An 18,292-nucleotide genomic window follows, 5' to 3' on the forward strand; every position below is an offset into this window, starting at 1 on the left:
TTCGTCAGGACCCCAACAATATGAAAGTTATGGTTATTCTCGTGTACGACTGTGATGGTGTTATCCTAACTCATGCCGTTCCCCGACAGCAGACCGTCAATGCGCAGTATTACTGTTCATTTTTGGAACACAACCTGCGACCAGCTTTGAGAAAGAAGCGGCGACACTTTCTGCAGAACCCATCCATCATTTTGCAGGACAGTGCTCGGCTGCATGCAGCGCAAGCTGTGGCTGATTTGTTCGATCGATGGGGCTTGGCAGTGCTGTACCATCCACCATACTCCCCGTACTTAAGCCCTTGTGACCTCGACTTGATTCCTAAGATGAAGGAACTACTTCGTGGGATTCGCTTCAGAACTGCTCCAGAGATTCTTTAGGTTGTAGACCGCTCCATTCGAACTATCAACACAACAGGCACTGCTAAAGGTATCCTACGACTTCCACACCGCTGGCAACGGGTTGTACACAATGCTGGTGACTACATTGAAGGACAGCAAAACTTCGAAACATGCATCTATTTTGTATCAGTTGTAAATAAATAGTTGCCACTATTAAAGTTCCAACTCTCGTACTAGCTAACATACCATCCATACATAACCGAGTAGGTCTTGTAACGCAAAGTCTCTACACTTGCTATGGATTGATGTGGTGGGTATCTTTACTTCTTGTCCTGAATTTTATATATTGTTATTATACAGGTATGATATTATCCATCCACCATCGAACATCAAAAACGGAAAATGAGCAAGATGAGGAACAACAACAGAAAACAACAAAATATATCACTATGCTAAAGATGTGAATAGCAAGAAGAGGGCACTAATTTAAATTTGTATAATTGCAATTACAATGAGTTTTGATTCTGATTTTAATTTTATTTAAATAAAATGTAGAAACTTTTAGTATATTGAGACTGCCACGAGCGTGTACACTGTACCAGCTGTGAACTGGCTGACGATGACCGCGTGGCGACGGGAAAGTGATCAGCATAGTGCTAGCAAGTGCACAGTAAGGCAATGAACGACTGACTACAATCACAGCCTTATTACATCACAGCCCACGCTGCGCAGAAGCGAACAGAAGCACAATATCATTGGAGCTATACCCAACAGCATGATTAATGAAGAATAACTCTCCAATATAGCTAAAGTTTCATTAACACGCTCGTCTAATTTACAATCATACGAAACTGCACCACTCTTATTTTGCTATTATTTACCAAATCACAACAGACCGCGAAACCCGTACATGAAGTTAAGAAAACTAGATGCATCCTCCGTTCTATCCGGAATAATAGCAAGTTTCCAGCAGCTGTGTTATAGTCAAAATTTTTCCCCACCTTTTCATCGATACAGAATTAATATTTGATTCAAAATTTAAGATATCCATTTTCTTATCCATCTTGTGGTACTAGTATGTTTTAACTTCATCATAATCCTTTCCTCATATATTGTTGAGGGGTCCGGAGTGGTGAGGACAAACGTATGCTTATAATCGCATCTCCAGCATTAATATTCGGTAAATACCATAACACGTAAATTGCTACTGCGTCATGTTGAATCTCATGATTCATTAACTCTCATTATTTTAGAAATTTTAAGTTCTGAAATTTTTTATTAATTATTTCCATTCAGCCTCATCCACACGTTCATCACCGCTGGTTACTCTGCCTAGTATTTTCAACAAGAAACATGACCTCTCTCTCGCTTTGGAAAAATTCATACAGACTCTTTTCCTTGCGATGGTGATGCAGCAGACCACCGCCATGCATCGTTCTCCTATCATAAAAATGAAAACTTACCATGTCCACATCTCAAAGAATCTACACGGGAATTGATATTTTGTCGACTGTACAGGAACTACACGATATTGCATCCCAGAAGACAGTAACCACCGCTGTGAGAACCTTATTCCCTACACAACACTTTCTTGTGATTAACTTTTATACGAACAGATAATCATAATAACCTACTTCAGATTAATAAGGGGAAGGAGCTGCCCGGATTAGTAAAATAATCCGGGCAATGAAACACAATTGCATGCAAATATTTCAGTACAAATTAGATACTGTATGGGCATTCGGCACATGTCTAAGCAGGGAGGAAGTAGGTAACTCCATTATTATGTTCACAATTAGGAAAAGTCCCCGTCCTCCCTGAATAAAACAACTGACAAATCAGTCAACTCTGTGGAGCTGAATTCTTCTTGAGAAGCAGCCAGTTGCTCAGCAACTTAGGAATTTCACATCAATTTATACCACCCGAAAGGTCCCTATCCTGAGCCAGATCAATGAAGTCTACACGACCTCATCCTACTTAAGATAAATTTGTCCCTATGCTTAACTAAGCACTACGCGGTGAAAGCGTTTGGGAGAGTGGATGTATAGCTCTCTCGAAGATCCACCATAATAATATCCTTCCACCTACGAGTACGTCCAGGTCATCCTAGTGGTCTCTTTTCTTTTGGCTTTCCCACAAAAATCCTATATGTATTCCACTTTTCCTCATGATTGCTGAATGTCTTACCCATTTCATCCGCTGTGACTTGATAATTCTGTTTATATTTCGGAAAGAGCAAAAGTTACGAAGACAATCTTTAAGCAGTTTTCCCCAACTTTCAATCATTTCATCCCTTATATTCTCTTCAGCACTGTCTTCTCAAACACCCTGAGCCTACGTTCTTCCCTTAATGTCAGAGATCAAGTTTTACAGCCGTACAAAACTACCTACAAAATAAGTAAAACTTTCATAAAAATAGAGCGGTCTGAATAAAAAAGGTCCGAATTAGTGAAGTTCTCTTGTAAAGTAATCCATAGCTTTAATTATGGGTTCTACAGAGAATTAACGAGAACTGGTGCCATATTAAAACGCCATAAAATTATGTTTCTATGAAACGAAATCTTGAGCTGCAGCATAGGCGAACACAAAGGTAGTAAATCTGGTGCAGACAGAACGTGGCAATGGGTGCTCTGATATACGTCACACAGTAATTCGTTACTCACACACATTAGCGATAACCAAACCTTCGAGGCTCGGCGAGTTTTGTTTTCCATCAGTTATATTCTATCAGGGCATTTCAAATCTGCACATTTGCCCTTCGTCATCATTTTGTTTCATACGTCAATTTGGGTGTGATCATGTGGCTGAGTGAAGGGGGATACACTTATATTTGGGTGCGTCCATTTCGCGTCTGTCAGGCAAACGTAATTATGTCATTGTTTCATTTGTAGCGAATGTTATTTGGTTCATCGCTCGATATACAAAAATTGGCGTCTCTCTCTTTCTGTTTAAAAGGGATGTCCAAACGCAGAATACAAAGCCTCTGATAGTTCTAACAGCAGAGCTTGAACCGAACGGAAGTGGAGTATGCGCAGAACAGACATTCGGCCGATTTCTTCTGTTGCTAGAAGAACGGACCACCTGTGACAGGATGGCAATTCATAGAAATGGCCAACAGGTTTCACTCTACAATAACCAAATATGAATCCTTATACTCCTGAGGGAATGACAGCCAGGATTCTGATCTTGTGTATCTACCGTGATTCAGTTCACAGGTCAACTCCTGCAGTAGGTCTGAAATGAATTTCGCGTGTTCCTGCCAATGCATAATTTTACATAAATTCAGACTTCGTGTGTCTTGTTACATGATAGTAGGACTGTCCCTTCACGGCAACAAATCCAGCAAATAAACAGAAGAAGCCATCCCGACGACAACGTTTCTTTGGAAACACAGTTACTGGCTATATGGCAGACTTGTGGGGCACGATGTAGAGGAGTTGGTTGAAGCATTATGTTACAATCCGAAAGGTCGTGGATGTGATTCTCAATTAAGTCGCTGGATTTTTCAGATGACTAGATCCTCTCAGCCGCACTATGGCCCTGAAGTCGACTGGGTCTCTAAGAGAAATGAGAACCAGGAATCTTCTTGGCGGAAAAGTGCAGCCGGCACATAAGGCTGACCTTACCGCCAACTGTGAGTCGGTTGTCCAAGAAATTTGGGAAACTCGACGTCTCACAACCCTATGGGCTTCCGCGGCCTGTTAGAGGGATAGCTATACCTTTTTTATATGGCGTACCTGTAATGCATTTCTGCATATGCCATCAATACCACTACTAACGAACTGCAAGTTGGAAGGCGCAGAATGAAAGTTTTCTTCGAGTATACCTCCCCCTAAGCTCTAACCTTGTGAACCGAGGGGGGGGGGTCTATAGCTCTTTTACCCGACACTCACGCTACTTGGGGTATCCAAGCCGTACAGGTGGAAGGACCGGAACCAGACTAATAGAAAGACGCTGATCCTTCAGGATGGGAATTGGCTTTGGAATGACAACTCTTTACGGGAAAGTCAGAGCAACATTATAGATGCAAATCACATTACTTAAATCTGGAAAATAATTTAGAAATTATAGCCCTGAGATTGTGTAACAAAACTGAGCCGAAGGATGAGGTAAAGGTTACCGAAAATTGTTTTATTGGACACCGCAACGAAGGAGAAAAAGGAGACCTACATGAAATTGAGAAATACCTTTTACCTCCACTATGAAACATGGAGAGTTGGAAGGCGGAATCTCTGAGAACAGACAGGAACCCTAAAAATGCATAAGGCCAACATGAAGGAAATAAAATTTCGATGGTTTTCTTGACGTAAAACACTTTACGCATACATAAATTACGGTATTCTGCACTGATTCCGTGACATTCTTCTGAACAGTTTTCGTTCTTTATCTCTATACTTACACATGATGCCAAGTTGCCCGCGAGGTAGCACCTAGCTTGTGCTCTACTTCGTATTCTAAGAGCTTTCTATTCTCTGCATTATTTATGGATACTTCAACAGAATTCCAAGCCGTGGATCTTACAGCGGGTTGCACTCTTTCTAGGATGTTGCTATCACATTGCTAAAGTAGATGTAGGGTCTACAAATAACACGTGCGTCTGCCAGAGTACGAATAAGTCCATCTGCACTAATAGCTGATCTGCGCTTCGGTCTGATTATTGTCACTGGATGACTTCCTGCCTCAGTAACGCTGACTAGTACCACAAAAGGCAGAAACATTATGGCCTTGTTGTTTACTATGATACGAACACAGTATGAGCAATAGCGACCTCAAATTTAATGCAAGTTCACCCCTGAAAAAATTGTAACCTGTTTCTAGCACACTCGTTGCGGTGTTTAAGCACAAATATTATTGATAAACAAAAAACTTAGGCATTGTCATATAGTAAAGTTCGTGGCAAGAGGAACGACAGATTTCTTTGTAAGAAAGAAAAAAGCATGATTTTACTTCACATTTGGTAGGGGTCTAAATTTTGCTCTCACATATTAATAGAATAAGTGATTATGCTTGTGTGACAACAAGGCGCTAAGGAAGATATCTGGAGAAGCAAGAGAAGGCCAAGGAAGACTACGTAATTTGTACTCTTCACCAAATATTAATAAAGTGAGGAAACCAAGGAGCATAAGTTGGATAAGGTATGTAGCATTCATGGCAGAGGCGAACAATTTAAGGGCACCCCAAAATCTAGGCGAGATCAGAGGATAATATTACTGCGAATCGTATGAAAATCTGGAGCAAAGTTGTGGTTGCAATTCTTCTGGCTCTGAACAAGCTCTAGCAGTGGTCTCTTGTTCATACAGTAAGTAACCTTCTGGTTCCATCAGACGCACTGAATTTCTTGACCATGTGAGCGACTGTAAGCTTCTCAGGAAGGATTCTCTGTTATGCCAAATATTTTTATGAATTCTTTTGTGGACATTCGAGAATATGTAGGTTGCATACGCCGGATGGCGGACCGGAAACTGGGGATAAGATTCTGATATCTCTTTATCATTCGGTCGTCGGCACACAGTTGCACTTCCTCTCCTAACCAAACACCTACATACGTGGTTAGCCATACATAAGCAGGTGTCTGAAACGGAAGAATGATGACCGATGAGAATCTCCGATTGTAGCATTCTTCCCCTGGGACATCGGTCCTTGCGCATCTCTAGAAAATGTATTGAAAGTTTAGAAGTTGGCACTCCGTACATTAACTCTGAAGGCAAGTCTTGGTAGAAGTCGGAAAGAGGCCAGTTTGTTACTTTCTTCTCTGCAGTACGAGTGAGTAAACTTGCCTGTATTTGGAATACCTGCTCTATCTGATGCAGCGTCTTTCAAACTGCTAATAGTAGATTGGGAGCATTCACAGTATTCGTTTTCAACTGAGCGTTGTATCGGTGTACTGGGCATATCGGTCTTAATTGCTGAGGTTTCAGCTTGTTTGGGAGTTATTTCTGCATTTACTGAAAAAGTAGTTTACAGTATTTCGATGTAAATAATTTTAAGGCATACAAGAAATGGGTCGTGTGTTACAAAAACAAAGGAAGTAAACACAGTGGTTGTAGGAGGTCGACTGGCTGAAACAGAACTGCCACAATCGTTTTCCAATAAGCTGTAAATTAAGTAGGGACCGACTCCACGAACTGCTGACTGAAGCCAGTGCCCAGAAATATTTTCACGGAATATTACACCAGTAGAACCACACATTAAAATGACAATACGAGTGGGAGACATTAGTGCTGTAAGCAAAACAGGAATACAAATGGAGTTAAAATGATGAATTATCTGAAGCTTAAAGCGGATTCCCCTCTCTTAGAGTAAATTCGGCGAAATGTATCAGGGCGCGGTTAGCTGTGACCCTCAGACAGACTTAAGGGTTACACAGGACAATTAATTGATGCGGGAATGACAGGCATGCCTAATTAGATAATTAGACGTTTAATTTCTTGAATTACAGAGACGGAAGGTACTCTCGATAGACAGTGTTTCGGAACAGGGTATTTCAGGGAGCATTTGGACTTGAGAGGGAGGTCACAAGGGTACAGACAAAATAGCACAATGATAACTTCATAATTTGTGATCTATACAAAATATTCTTTCTTTTGAGTAATTAAGGAGGAGGAGATGAGCCAGGCATGTTGCATGCACTTGAGACAAGAGAAATGCAAGCTTCTTGCCTTAAAGACTATAGATACTCAGAATCACTGGAGTTTGGAACTTTGTCCTTTTTCCGGTATTCTAAAAAACGCTAAAGAACACAATATTTCGGAATCTGAATGTGTTTCCGTCCTCAGGTTAGGGGGAGAGACCTGCTGTGTTGGGTCCATAACAAATGGATAGCATCAGTCACTGAACCCAACAACATAACTGTCTCCCCCCTTCACCTGAGAAAGGAGACAGATCCAATAACCTAAACAATCGTGTTCTATAACTCTATCTAGAATACAAAGTTCAAAATCTCAGTAATTCCGAGTGTTACACGCCACGTGGGCCCCATTCAGAATCTGCCTGTGGAGAAGCGTTCCCTTGGGGGCACTAGGCGCATGTACAAGAGGCAGTACAAAACTGTTATTAAAGAACAGGGATTATGGGCGTGGAATGAATTCGTTTGGCTTAGGATAGGGATGAAACTTGCGAATATGATAAGGAATCTTCTCTTTCCATATAGGGCGGGGAATTTCTCCATCACGTGACAGACTAATGGCTTCAGTCTTCCAGTACTATTGATTAGTTTGCAGGTAGAGTATAAAACAAGCATTCATGTAATTGCCGATTAAATATATTAAGAAGTTGTACCAGAAAATAATATTAAAATTATAATCTTTTTGCTTCCATGGACACTTCATTTTGTAACTGAATCGACAAGAAAATTCTTCTATAATTCTTAGCTTCTCTTAAAACTCTTTTTGGCTTTGTACACGAATAACAGAAAATCATCGTGAAATATCGACGAGTTCAACTCTTCGATGCCTCTATAACGTTGCGCGTGTTACAGTCACTGTTATTATTTTTGGAGTCCTGAAGTATACAAAAAGTAGCGGCCATTAATTCGAATTCGTCGTACCCAAGTTACTTGATCCTACTTATATGCGAAATCGTCACATGCAATGGCATGTTACCAGACACCCCACGAATTTGAAGTCAGGACTAATTTTGTGTGACCGCAACACACAGAAGGATTTAACACATTTTTATCTTTATGGCGTATTTAATTTCAAATTACTTATAAAATTTCTGAGAAATTTGCTGATGAATCTTAGCTGCTGAAACAGCTACAGAGCTTACCAGGTACGTGAACAGTTCTCTCCAGAGTCTCACATGCAGCACAACTTCCGTCAGCAAGTCCACCTGAAAACCAAATTTCACTAAATTCGTCGCCAAAAATCAATTTCCGTAAGTGTATATAGATCTTAAAATTGCTGAACCATACTACTCGTAAAATTGCCTTCGAAGTGTAAAAGTAACTCATTTTTCGCTTAGTGTGAGATGGAGTCCAACTTGGTCCACTCGGCACGGCGGCCATTGATTGGCATACTGTACCTGTCCTGAGTGATTATGATGTTGGAGAATTTGGTGGAATAAAGATTGGGCGGGGAAACTGAAATACTTGGAGAAACCTGCCCCAGCGTCACATTTTCCACCACAATTCCTACTTAACCAGACCCGGGATCGAACCCGGCTGCCGGGGTTGGAAGCCAGCGACTAACCGCTTCAGCTATGGCTCGGCCTATAGAAGTAACTAAGCACTGGAAGCTTTCGTAACTCATGCTCTAATCTTGCACCTGCTCCGTATGCAAATTCTCCCGAACAATTACTTTCCGTTAATCCACTAAGCTGTCTTCGGTTTAATCAGTTATACATCAAAGTAGAGTAGCCTGAAATTCCGTTAATATAGGTTCAAATTTAATGGACTCACCTAAATAAGTCGAGTTGCAAGTTGTCTCATTTCGTAACTTCAGGTTCCTTCAAAATATTCCTGTACTTTGGATTCTGGAGTCCGAGAAATTTAAGGAAACGTTTTACTCAACTGCAGCAATGATATCTGTAAGCATCTGAATCTTGCATCTCTGAATTTTATTTCCTTTCAGACGCTTATACAGTCGATGGAAGTGCTACAGTATGCAGCTGTTCCATGTTAGGTTGATATTCTTTGAGCATCTTATTAATGGATCATGGCGTGAAATGGTTTCCCTGATCTGACAGCTTCATGTTTAACCCATTCGATCGAGAAGACGAGTTAGTGAAGAATGTTACAGTGGACAGCCATGTGTATCATCTGATTGCGGATAATGTTGCCCTCACCCCTCCACAGACAGATGTATTTGATCCAGGCTCTCGACGAACATGTCGAGTACACGCCAATAATTACGCTAAAGAACACTGTTGCGGGTACTTGTGATCATGATACACTGAATAAAACTCTTCTACAATCAGATTAAAGTGAATTTCAACTGAAGCACACAAAATAAGGAATATATCCGTTACCGTGACAATTTGCATTAAGTGGTTTGGCACTAAAGTTCCCGGACTGGTGCTGCAGCATTTACATTAGGCGGCGATGAAATGAACTACTGGCAGCTCGGTGTAGCTACATATCTTACCAGCATTTGACAGGGGTCACTACATCCGATCACAGCTCACTGAGTTACTTCTGCTTCTAGGGCCGTAACATAGCTCAGGCTTCCCACCGCAGCGGCCAGGGTTTGAGCCCGGTTCTTGTCATGCGGGATTTGTAGCGCACAAAGTGGCACTGGGGCAGGTTTTCTCCGAGTACTTTGGTTTCTCCTGCCAGTTCTCATTCCACAAATTGCTCCAAAATCACCATCGTCTATCATCTGGGGCTGGTACAATAGGCCAATAATAGTCCCAGTACCAAGTGTACTCAATCTCAACCCACTAAGAGTAATAATAAAAAAATACTTGTGTTTTTAAATGCTGTCACTTTTTAGACATGGGGCAATGAATGAAAATCAAATTTTGTTTTGAATTGGGTAAAAGACTAACAGAAACTTACGAAATGTTGCGAACTGTCTACTTCAATAAAGCCTTAAATCGTAGCAGCATATGTGAATGCTGAAACGACTTAAAGACTGGCGTGAGGAACTGCAATACTATCCAAGAAGCGAGTCTCCTTCAGCTTCTCGAAACTCTGACACAGTTGCAGGTTTCCGTGAAATTGTGACATGGATCATCAATGGACTCTCAGAATGATGGCGGATGAATTAAACATGAATGAGGAGATGATTCTACAGATTCTCCATGAAGATTTACATAAGAGGAAGATGTGCGCAAAGTTCGTCGCACAGAGACTCACGGGTGAGCAGACGCAACAGAGACTCACATCATGCCAAGACTTCATCCAGACTTATCAAGACAATTCCAAGTTTCTTGGTTACATTTTTCTCTTTCTTAAGGTAAAAAATGCCCTCAAAGGAAAGAGGTTCCAGGAAGTTGAAGATGTTAAGAAAAACGCGACGGTCGAAATGAGAGCCGCTCTCTTTGAGGCCTTTGCTGACTTTTCAAAACCCTTTTAGACGATACAGGGAATGTGATAAAGTTGGCGAAGATAATTTGGAATAGCAATACAGCAATTTTTTATTTCCTTGTACTTCATATTTTACTTGCCAGTCCTGGAACTACGTCGCCACACTGTGTATCTTCCATGCCACTGGGACAGTATCTGCAAAGCACAGTGCTTCGTGATGAAGAATGCAATGGAAATTTAGAATGAATTACAACAAAATGTGAATGAAGTTACAAATCCCGTTTCTTTGCCTGGCAAACTAGGGAAGCGGCCAATATAACAAAAATTAGTTCTAAATTTCTACTAAAAAGTCTGAACATACCTTCATGACCGGACTGCAGCAATTGAGTACAGTTGTTGCTGTAATTGAAGTACCGGGTTCGTACAGTATTTTGTGGACTTCTGTATCTCTAACAAGCAGAAATGTGGCAGCACAGCCAGCCACTAAGTTACGTCTGTGCGTCAAGCGGTCTCCGTAGTCTAGAGGTAACGTTCCCACCTCATGACTCGTAGTACGCGGGTTCAAACCCGGCGGAGGTCGTGGAATTTTTAAGGGCGGAAACATTCGGGAAACAAGTCCTCCGGGAGGGACTTTAAGCCGTGTGTCCCATGTCGTAGCTTTACGGCCAGTAAAAGAACCTCATATCTCCTAAGGAGGTCCCTGAGCCAAATTCAAGGACATTTCCCGCCCAACAGTAGTCTCTAACGCCTCTGATAGATGGGGGAAGCATTATAGATACCGCAAAGCCAGTAGAGGCCGAACTCGCTGGCTTGGTCGGGACTGATGGTAAGCACCAGTATCGGTAGGGTATAGAGACTGGTAGAATATCANTCAAACTGGTCGCGGTGCATGGGGAAACCCACCCTCTCTAACTAACTAACTAACTAAGTCTATGCGTCAGTCGAGACAAACGGGAATGCAACCATACGAATATAATTCCATATTTACTTTCCCATGGAGTATTCCTGTAATTTCGATTACTCTGTCCTTCATTCTGTTGCAGGAGTTGGACTGAGGTTTAATAAACTAAAGTTTGAATGTCTTCAGAAACTGTCGGCCTACATGCTAGCCACGCTTGAAATCTGTCGTCACTAATATCATGTCGAACAGTACACTTGCTGAACCTCTAAACTTGGAGCTACTACAATCGGAAGCGGCCTCCGTAGTCTAGAGGTAACGTTCCCACCTCATGACTCGTAGTACGCGGGTTCAAATACCCGGCGGAGGTCGTCGAATTTTTAAGGGCGGAAAAATTCAGGGAACAAGTCCTCCGGGAGGGACTTTAAGCCGTGGGTCCCGTGTCGTAGCTTTACGGCACGTAAAAGAACCTCATATCTCCAAAGGAGGTCACTGAGCCAAATTAACGGACGTTTCCCGCCCAAAAGCCGTCTCTAATACCTATGGTAGATGGGGGAAGCATTATAGATACCTCTCAGCTAGTAGAGCCGGTCTCGCTGGCTGGGCGGGACTGATGGTAAGCACCAGTACCGGTAGGATATAGAGACTGGTAGAAATCCTAGAGGGAAGCACAATGGACCAATACAGGTCTCAGTGCATGGGAAAACCCACCCTCTCCAATAACTAACTAACTACTACAATCGGAGAACATGCAAGAAATTTTATCAGGGAACTGACTCTTAATTTTTGTCGTATTCCTGTATTTCAAGGACACTCAGGTTGCCGAAAGGTAAGCGAATTCCATGTATTGCGAGGTTAAATTAGACAAGAGAAAAGTTACATAAAACAGTATTTTGTCGTGAAAGTAATGAATACATGATGAAATAGACTAGCAGTATATATATTCTACCTGCTGTTGCTGCAACTGCGCCTCACACGCAGTTAAGTGGCCTTTTCTCTCTGAAGCTCCCCGTCGTCACACCTTAATACTGGGGGTGGGGTGGGGGGGGTCTCCAGCCCGAGCCTTATACCACAGACAAATGAAGGTTCTGACCTATACACATGTGTCGTGGAGACCAATAAGTAATTTCTCTAGTACGTATATACGCTGGGCTGGCTAGTTGGCACACAACTTCGAAAATATATTTAAAATGCTTTCTTGCTTTGTCCTCTAACCATCGACCACACACGAACAAAAATACTACAATAACGTACTTACTCCCACCTCTATAGACGCAACAATTTTTTATCTGTGCATATGAGACTAAGAGATTTGCCTGGTCGTCCTCGCTGCTTTCAGTTTCGTCATGCAGTTCACAAGACCACAGTGTAAAACGAAGATGCACAGCGCCTTTCCATTACTATGAAACATCATGTTCTTCTTCTGACACCCAAGCCACCAATTTTCGTTCGCCTTTTTTTTTTGTGGTGGGGTGGGGGTATGCAAACCTCTGAAATGCACACGGAATGAATGGCGAAACAAACATAGCATTCTACTACAATACTTGCAAGATAATAAAAGCCTGACTGCACCTCATCAGACACAGAAATGGAAGCCTTACACAGAGAAACATCTGCAGCAATCGAAAACAAAATGGGAGGCTCCATCGCTGTTTCGTTCAGATTTTACTGCAGATATAGGCACATCTCATATACGAACATGATTCATACCTATACATACAGTATCTACGTGTAAATTAACATTTTATTAGTTTTCAAAATATACGTGACAGAAAGTGTTGCGTACTCAGAAATTACATCTGCTTGCATGGCCCTTGTTAGCAACGACACTGTCAGAGTGTACACTGATGGTTCTCAACTGGTGTGGCGCGAGGATTTGCAACAAAGAATGTTTAAATGAAACGTCTGTCTGCATCAAATTAAAAATTCACATACAAAATATTATCACTGTTTCGTTAAAATTTTATCTTTAAACAACAAATAACAAAATTAAAAAAAAAGTAACTGTGTTTATCGGAAAGTAAAATTCTTTGCTATAATTCCAGCGTGACGCTAGAAAGAAAATCACAAAGTGCAGCGAGCACCAAAAGGAAAGCTGCAGTGTCGTATGGTAGGACGAATGCTGCAGGTTATGACTCACTCGATACACTATCCCAGCGTTTATCTCGTGGGACTCAGCAGAATCACAAAAATATCTATCAGGGTAGACGGTGTCCCCTTTTTTTATTGCTAGTGGTGTGGGACTAAGTCTCTTGTACTGCGGCCAATTCTGGCCTATTGTACCAGCCCCAGATGATGTGTGAGGGTGATTATGAAGCAATTGGTGGAATGAAGATTAGCAGGGGAAACCGAAGTACTCGAAGAAATCCTGCCCCAGCGCTACTTTGTCTACCACAAACTCCACTTCACCAGACCCGGGATCGAACCCGGGCCGCCGCGGTGGGAAGCCAGTGACTAACCGCTTGAGCTATGGTACGGCCCAGACGGTGTCCCTGCAGAGATTCGAACCCAAAATATCTGGAATACACGTCAGAGCGTTATATCTACGTCAGCCTCCTAGCCGTCGCTGAACTGTTACTTCCTTAGTTTCAGAATGTCTGTAAGAAATAATCCTAGGAGTTTTAGTTTGATGATATCAATCATAGGGAAATATCGCTGAGTAGTCTGACATATCAGTCTGCGAGCATTTTCGGGCGCATGCCAAGTACTACAATATACTGCAGTTATAAACTACAAGATGTCACTGACAATAATTTAAACATTCTCAGAATGTGTCAGCTTCTCGTGCCGGTCTAGAAACCCGAGATTAACGGCCGTGGGGATCAGCTGCGCTGACCACGCGGCACCCTCCAACCGCTATCGCCGACAAGCGGCGGTCGCTCGGTAGGTATAGTTCGCTTGTGGATAACAGGCCACGGAGTTTTCTTTTTTTGTCAGATTCTCGTGTGTGTCGACAGTTTTTCGTCTAGTGTCACGGCTCGGGGAATGTGGTGCAGATTTCAGTCATCAAACTATATGCTTGAAATTTCATACTGGATCACTGACTGACTTTAACCGTAGATTAAGCAGGAATGTAAAAAGAAAGAGCACTTTGACGCAAACATCAAAGAAGGTGAAGTTACGATTACCTCCTCTATCAGAGATAAGAGCCAAAATTTATATGAATCTGGTAATTAACTCCAATTCAGATTTGAACGTACCGTTGGTTCGTGTGTCCCTCTTGTCCCATGCGTACATAATGTTGCCAAATATTGGCTCTAAGTTCAGTGGTCCCAGCATACTTAAGCAAAGAAATTATAATGAAAATTTGATTAACTTTCAACCCCGTCCACTGGAATTAAAATCTATGACATAAATATCCATTTTGTGGCGTATTTACTCCATGCAAGAACTGGTGAGCCACAGAAAGAGCCGTTTCTAAGTACTACATGCAAGCAACAATATAACAACGGGGTTATTCAATCCTTTTCTAGGCAAAGGCTCGCTAAACACATTTCCGCGTATCGGACCGTCGTATGCAACGCGGTAACGTAATGAACAACACGGACTGTGTTTTCCGTGGGGTCTGCCCAGAGTGCTTATAGCAGAAGTGAATCCAGAAGCTAAGAATAGTTGGGAGCGCAAGGACGAGAATGGAGCATGTCCTTAGTGCATTGTGAAGTCTGAGTACAGATTAGGGCAGAGGAGTACAGAGTGACTGAAGACAAGAAGACTTTATTGTGACTTTAAGTGACAGTTTCTGTGTTGAGATCCGTTGCCAGGAGACGACTAGTGAAGACGGAGAATCCAAGTGCGTGTGCAGCGGTCAACTGATAATTAAGTGAATCAGCGACAGCGCTGTATTAATTGTACATTTTAATTAAGAGAACTTGTAAACGAACTGCCAATAAATCCAATCAAATAAATTAGAACCGTTATTTTCTTCATGCGTACCCTAGAACAGGAGGCAGAGTCTACATTTCTGAGCCCCTAAGCTCCTGGAGTTAACAATACAAAATTCTGAAATGTTTTATTTTTCCTGCAGCATGCTGATGTTTATACTCTGTCAGTCCCATCTCGCACTTACTGATTAGATTATGGCAAATGTAGAACAATTTCTGAAGATTGTGAAAAGGTTTACAGTTTACATCGTTTTCCTTGAAAGTCATCACTGACGCATGAACAGACAGAAGCTTGTGAACTGCATCGGTTGGGTACATGTGTTTTAGGAATTAGTACAACTGTATGTATGGAAGGCAGAATATATATAATGGTTCACGCTTGTAATTTTCAAAAGTGGGAAATGCTTGCTATTTTGTGAAAATGCAGAAGATCGGATTCAGTGAAAAGTCAGTTTCTTAAATTGTCATTTACAGTAATCGCTGTACTGCTCGGAAGGAATGTACGTGAGCCCACTGAGGCAAATGCATGAATACACACATGTTGTGGCATATTTCTTCAAAGCAGGACCTGTAAAGTCAGTAGATACAAATGTTTCAAGGGAACGGCTGTGCAGATATGTCCTTTGCCAGGCAACAGCTTTTTAACACACAGCAATGGAGTAATTGGTAGGCGGTGTTCTCGAAGAAGTCCGTGACAACTACGTGATGCAACAATAGAAGAACTGTTAGTATATCTATCTAGGTATCTTTGCTGATGACACCTGAATTTATGGAACAGACTGTCAAGAGGGTTATATTTTCAGAAAGCTGCAGCGAGGACTCAGTACTTTTGAGAGGTGGTGTGAGCGCTGGAACATATAAATGAAAATAAGATTCTGGCTATCTACTTTTCTCTTCCGCTTAGGCCCCCGAGGCTCAGCTTACACTGAACGGACGGAATGGTGCAAAATATCTCGGTGCAATCTTCCATAAGAGTATTACATAGAGACTGCACGTAGAATTTGCTGAAGCCAAGGCCTTCAGAACACTGATCAGAATCCATTCACAAATCGGAAGTGAGCGTTTAAGCGCAAACATGAAAATGAGCTTCTATAAACCGCTGCTCAGATCAGTAATGACATGTTTGTCCCGCCTGGGAATTAGCAGCAGACAACTCCTAAAATTGCAGCACCTACAAAGAAGGTTCTACACATCATCGAAATTCTTCAACTTGCACACCGGTCCACGACTTGCACACGGCTTTCAACCTTCCGGATGCACACGACTATATAACAAAATTGTGCAGGCGACAAGCAGAAGTCATACAAATTCATGAGAATGAACATAGTCGCGGCATAGGACAAAGCGAAATGAGACATAGAACATGTAAGAGGCTTAAACTTGGCAGTGGTCAAGCTTACAACCGTACAAGTGACTAAGCTGCTGCTATTGTAGAATAAGATATGTAAGAGAGGCATGATCTGCTTTGCAGAGCCTGTACTGACAGAGGACTTGCAAACAGTGCAAAAGGAAGAATTTACAATAACATACTATAAATGGGATACGTATATTTGACGAAAGGCCAAGAATGTACAGTACATAAGAGATAACCCCTTCATCTCGTCAGAGAGGGTGTTAGTTAAGTACTATAATCGCAATGGTTAAGTTGAAAAAAATTCTGGTCAATAGTCTCAAGACGCCTGATGCCAAGAGATACTGATGCGCGGTAGCCACTAGTCGTAGAGGAACGTTTAATTCTACTTTGTTATTCTGTCCGAGTAGAGTCCGAGTGGAGAGAGACTCTGCAGGCAGTGAGCTGAGATTTGCAGAAGTTGATAGCTGAGGCCGACGCAGTTCGGGAACCTGGAGGAAGGAGAACGTTCGCCGTTCGAGCCTCTTCCAAGCAACACAACGAGCAGCGTGACTGAGAACGCTACTCTCTTTGTGATAGTAATATCTCACGAGCCCCATCAAAGTGTCTAATAAATCCGAGTACCAATCCGAGACCATTGTTACATGTACACTTATTGCTAGGTAACGTGATAGTAAGCAAGTTCCCGCGAGTACAGATTCTTGATAAACAGTCCGTTGCTAGGTCACGCTATAATGGGACGATTTGTAGAGTTCGTTGCTAGGCAACAAGTAGCGAGCCTATTGACTGGCGAGATAGCAGAAATGTAACTTTGTTTTCAAAGTGGTCCGTGCCATGCCCAGTGCTAAGCAACAGAACTGGAAGCCCGTCTACAATAATATTTTCTGTGGAGTCCCTGCCGACGGTTTGTAGAGGACAGTGGATGCCGTTTGTAGTCAGTCATAGCTGAGAAGCCGTGAGCCAAGGACACGAAACCGTCACGGAAGAATAACCAGGAGGATTCAGCAGCTGAGCACAAGGAGGAGAATGGAGCGTGTCCTTAGTGAATTGTGAAGATTAATTGAGTACATATTAGGACAGAGGAGTACAGGGGGGTTAAAGACGAAATAACAAGAAGAGTGGAGACTGCAGCCACCTGCTCACGCTGGTTTCTCCCTCGCGGATTTTTCTAACCCTGAAGATGGAGGCGATACGTTTTTCTGAAACGTCGGTTCACACAAGATCTACACGAGCCAACATCCAAGAAGACGGAATTCTTCAACTAACATATATTTAGAAGCATAAATATGTAAGCCAAGTCAACGTAACTTCTCAATTAACGATTCGGACCCTAAATTGCATTTAATAGTCACTCACTCACTAATGGAGCTGAGCCCTTTTTCAGAAGCCGCCAATTGTGCAGCTACTCAGCATTTTATGGAGCCCGAAAGTTCATCACCGTGTTCAAAAGAGTCCTCCACTGGTCCTTACTCTGAGCCAGATCGATCCAGTCCAGTAGCAGAGAGCCGATAACGTGGACCCTCCAGCTTGGGGTTGGGCATTGGGCTAGAAACCCCTCACCATAAAAATAAAATTGTTACGGAAGATTACAAGAAGCCTCGGACCTGTATTTAAAAGTAATCAACAAGCATCAGTTTGGAGCAGTACAGAATAGTGTCTTACTCAGTTCCAGCTAGTCTCCGGTTCCCAATTTATTGCAGAATCAAACAGGCCTTGTGACTGAGCCAACTGTTCTAAGGATGAGCTGAGCAACCATTACGCACCAAAGGAAAGGGAGGGCTTGATAAGAAATTGTCTTCAGGAAAATTTCTCTTGGGGCCCAACTTAACGCATTCTCTTACGTTGTCCTCGCCGAAC

General features: G+C 42.2%; 1 protein-coding gene and 1 long non-coding RNA gene across 5 annotated transcripts in view; one reads left to right on the top strand and one right to left on the bottom strand.

Moving 5' to 3' along the window:
* Positions 1–18,292, top strand: part of LOC111861548 (potassium channel subfamily K member 9) — a 386,136-nt gene that overhangs the window by 334,616 nt on the left and 33,228 nt on the right. The window lies entirely within an intron of this gene.
* The window catches only part of LOC111861550, a 124,616-nt gene that overhangs the window by 18,929 nt on the left and 87,395 nt on the right, over positions 1–18,292 (bottom strand). The window contains exon 2 of the long non-coding RNA XR_002842259.2: positions 8,106–8,168. This is a non-coding gene — a long non-coding RNA (uncharacterized LOC111861550). The remainder of the gene's footprint in view (positions 1–8,105; positions 8,169–18,292) is intronic.

Source organism: Cryptotermes secundus, unplaced genomic scaffold (genome assembly GCF_002891405.2).
Source record: "Cryptotermes secundus unplaced genomic scaffold, Csec_1.0 scaffold48, whole genome shotgun sequence".
In the NCBI taxonomy this organism is placed as follows: Eukaryota; Metazoa; Arthropoda; class Insecta; order Blattodea; family Kalotermitidae; genus Cryptotermes; species Cryptotermes secundus.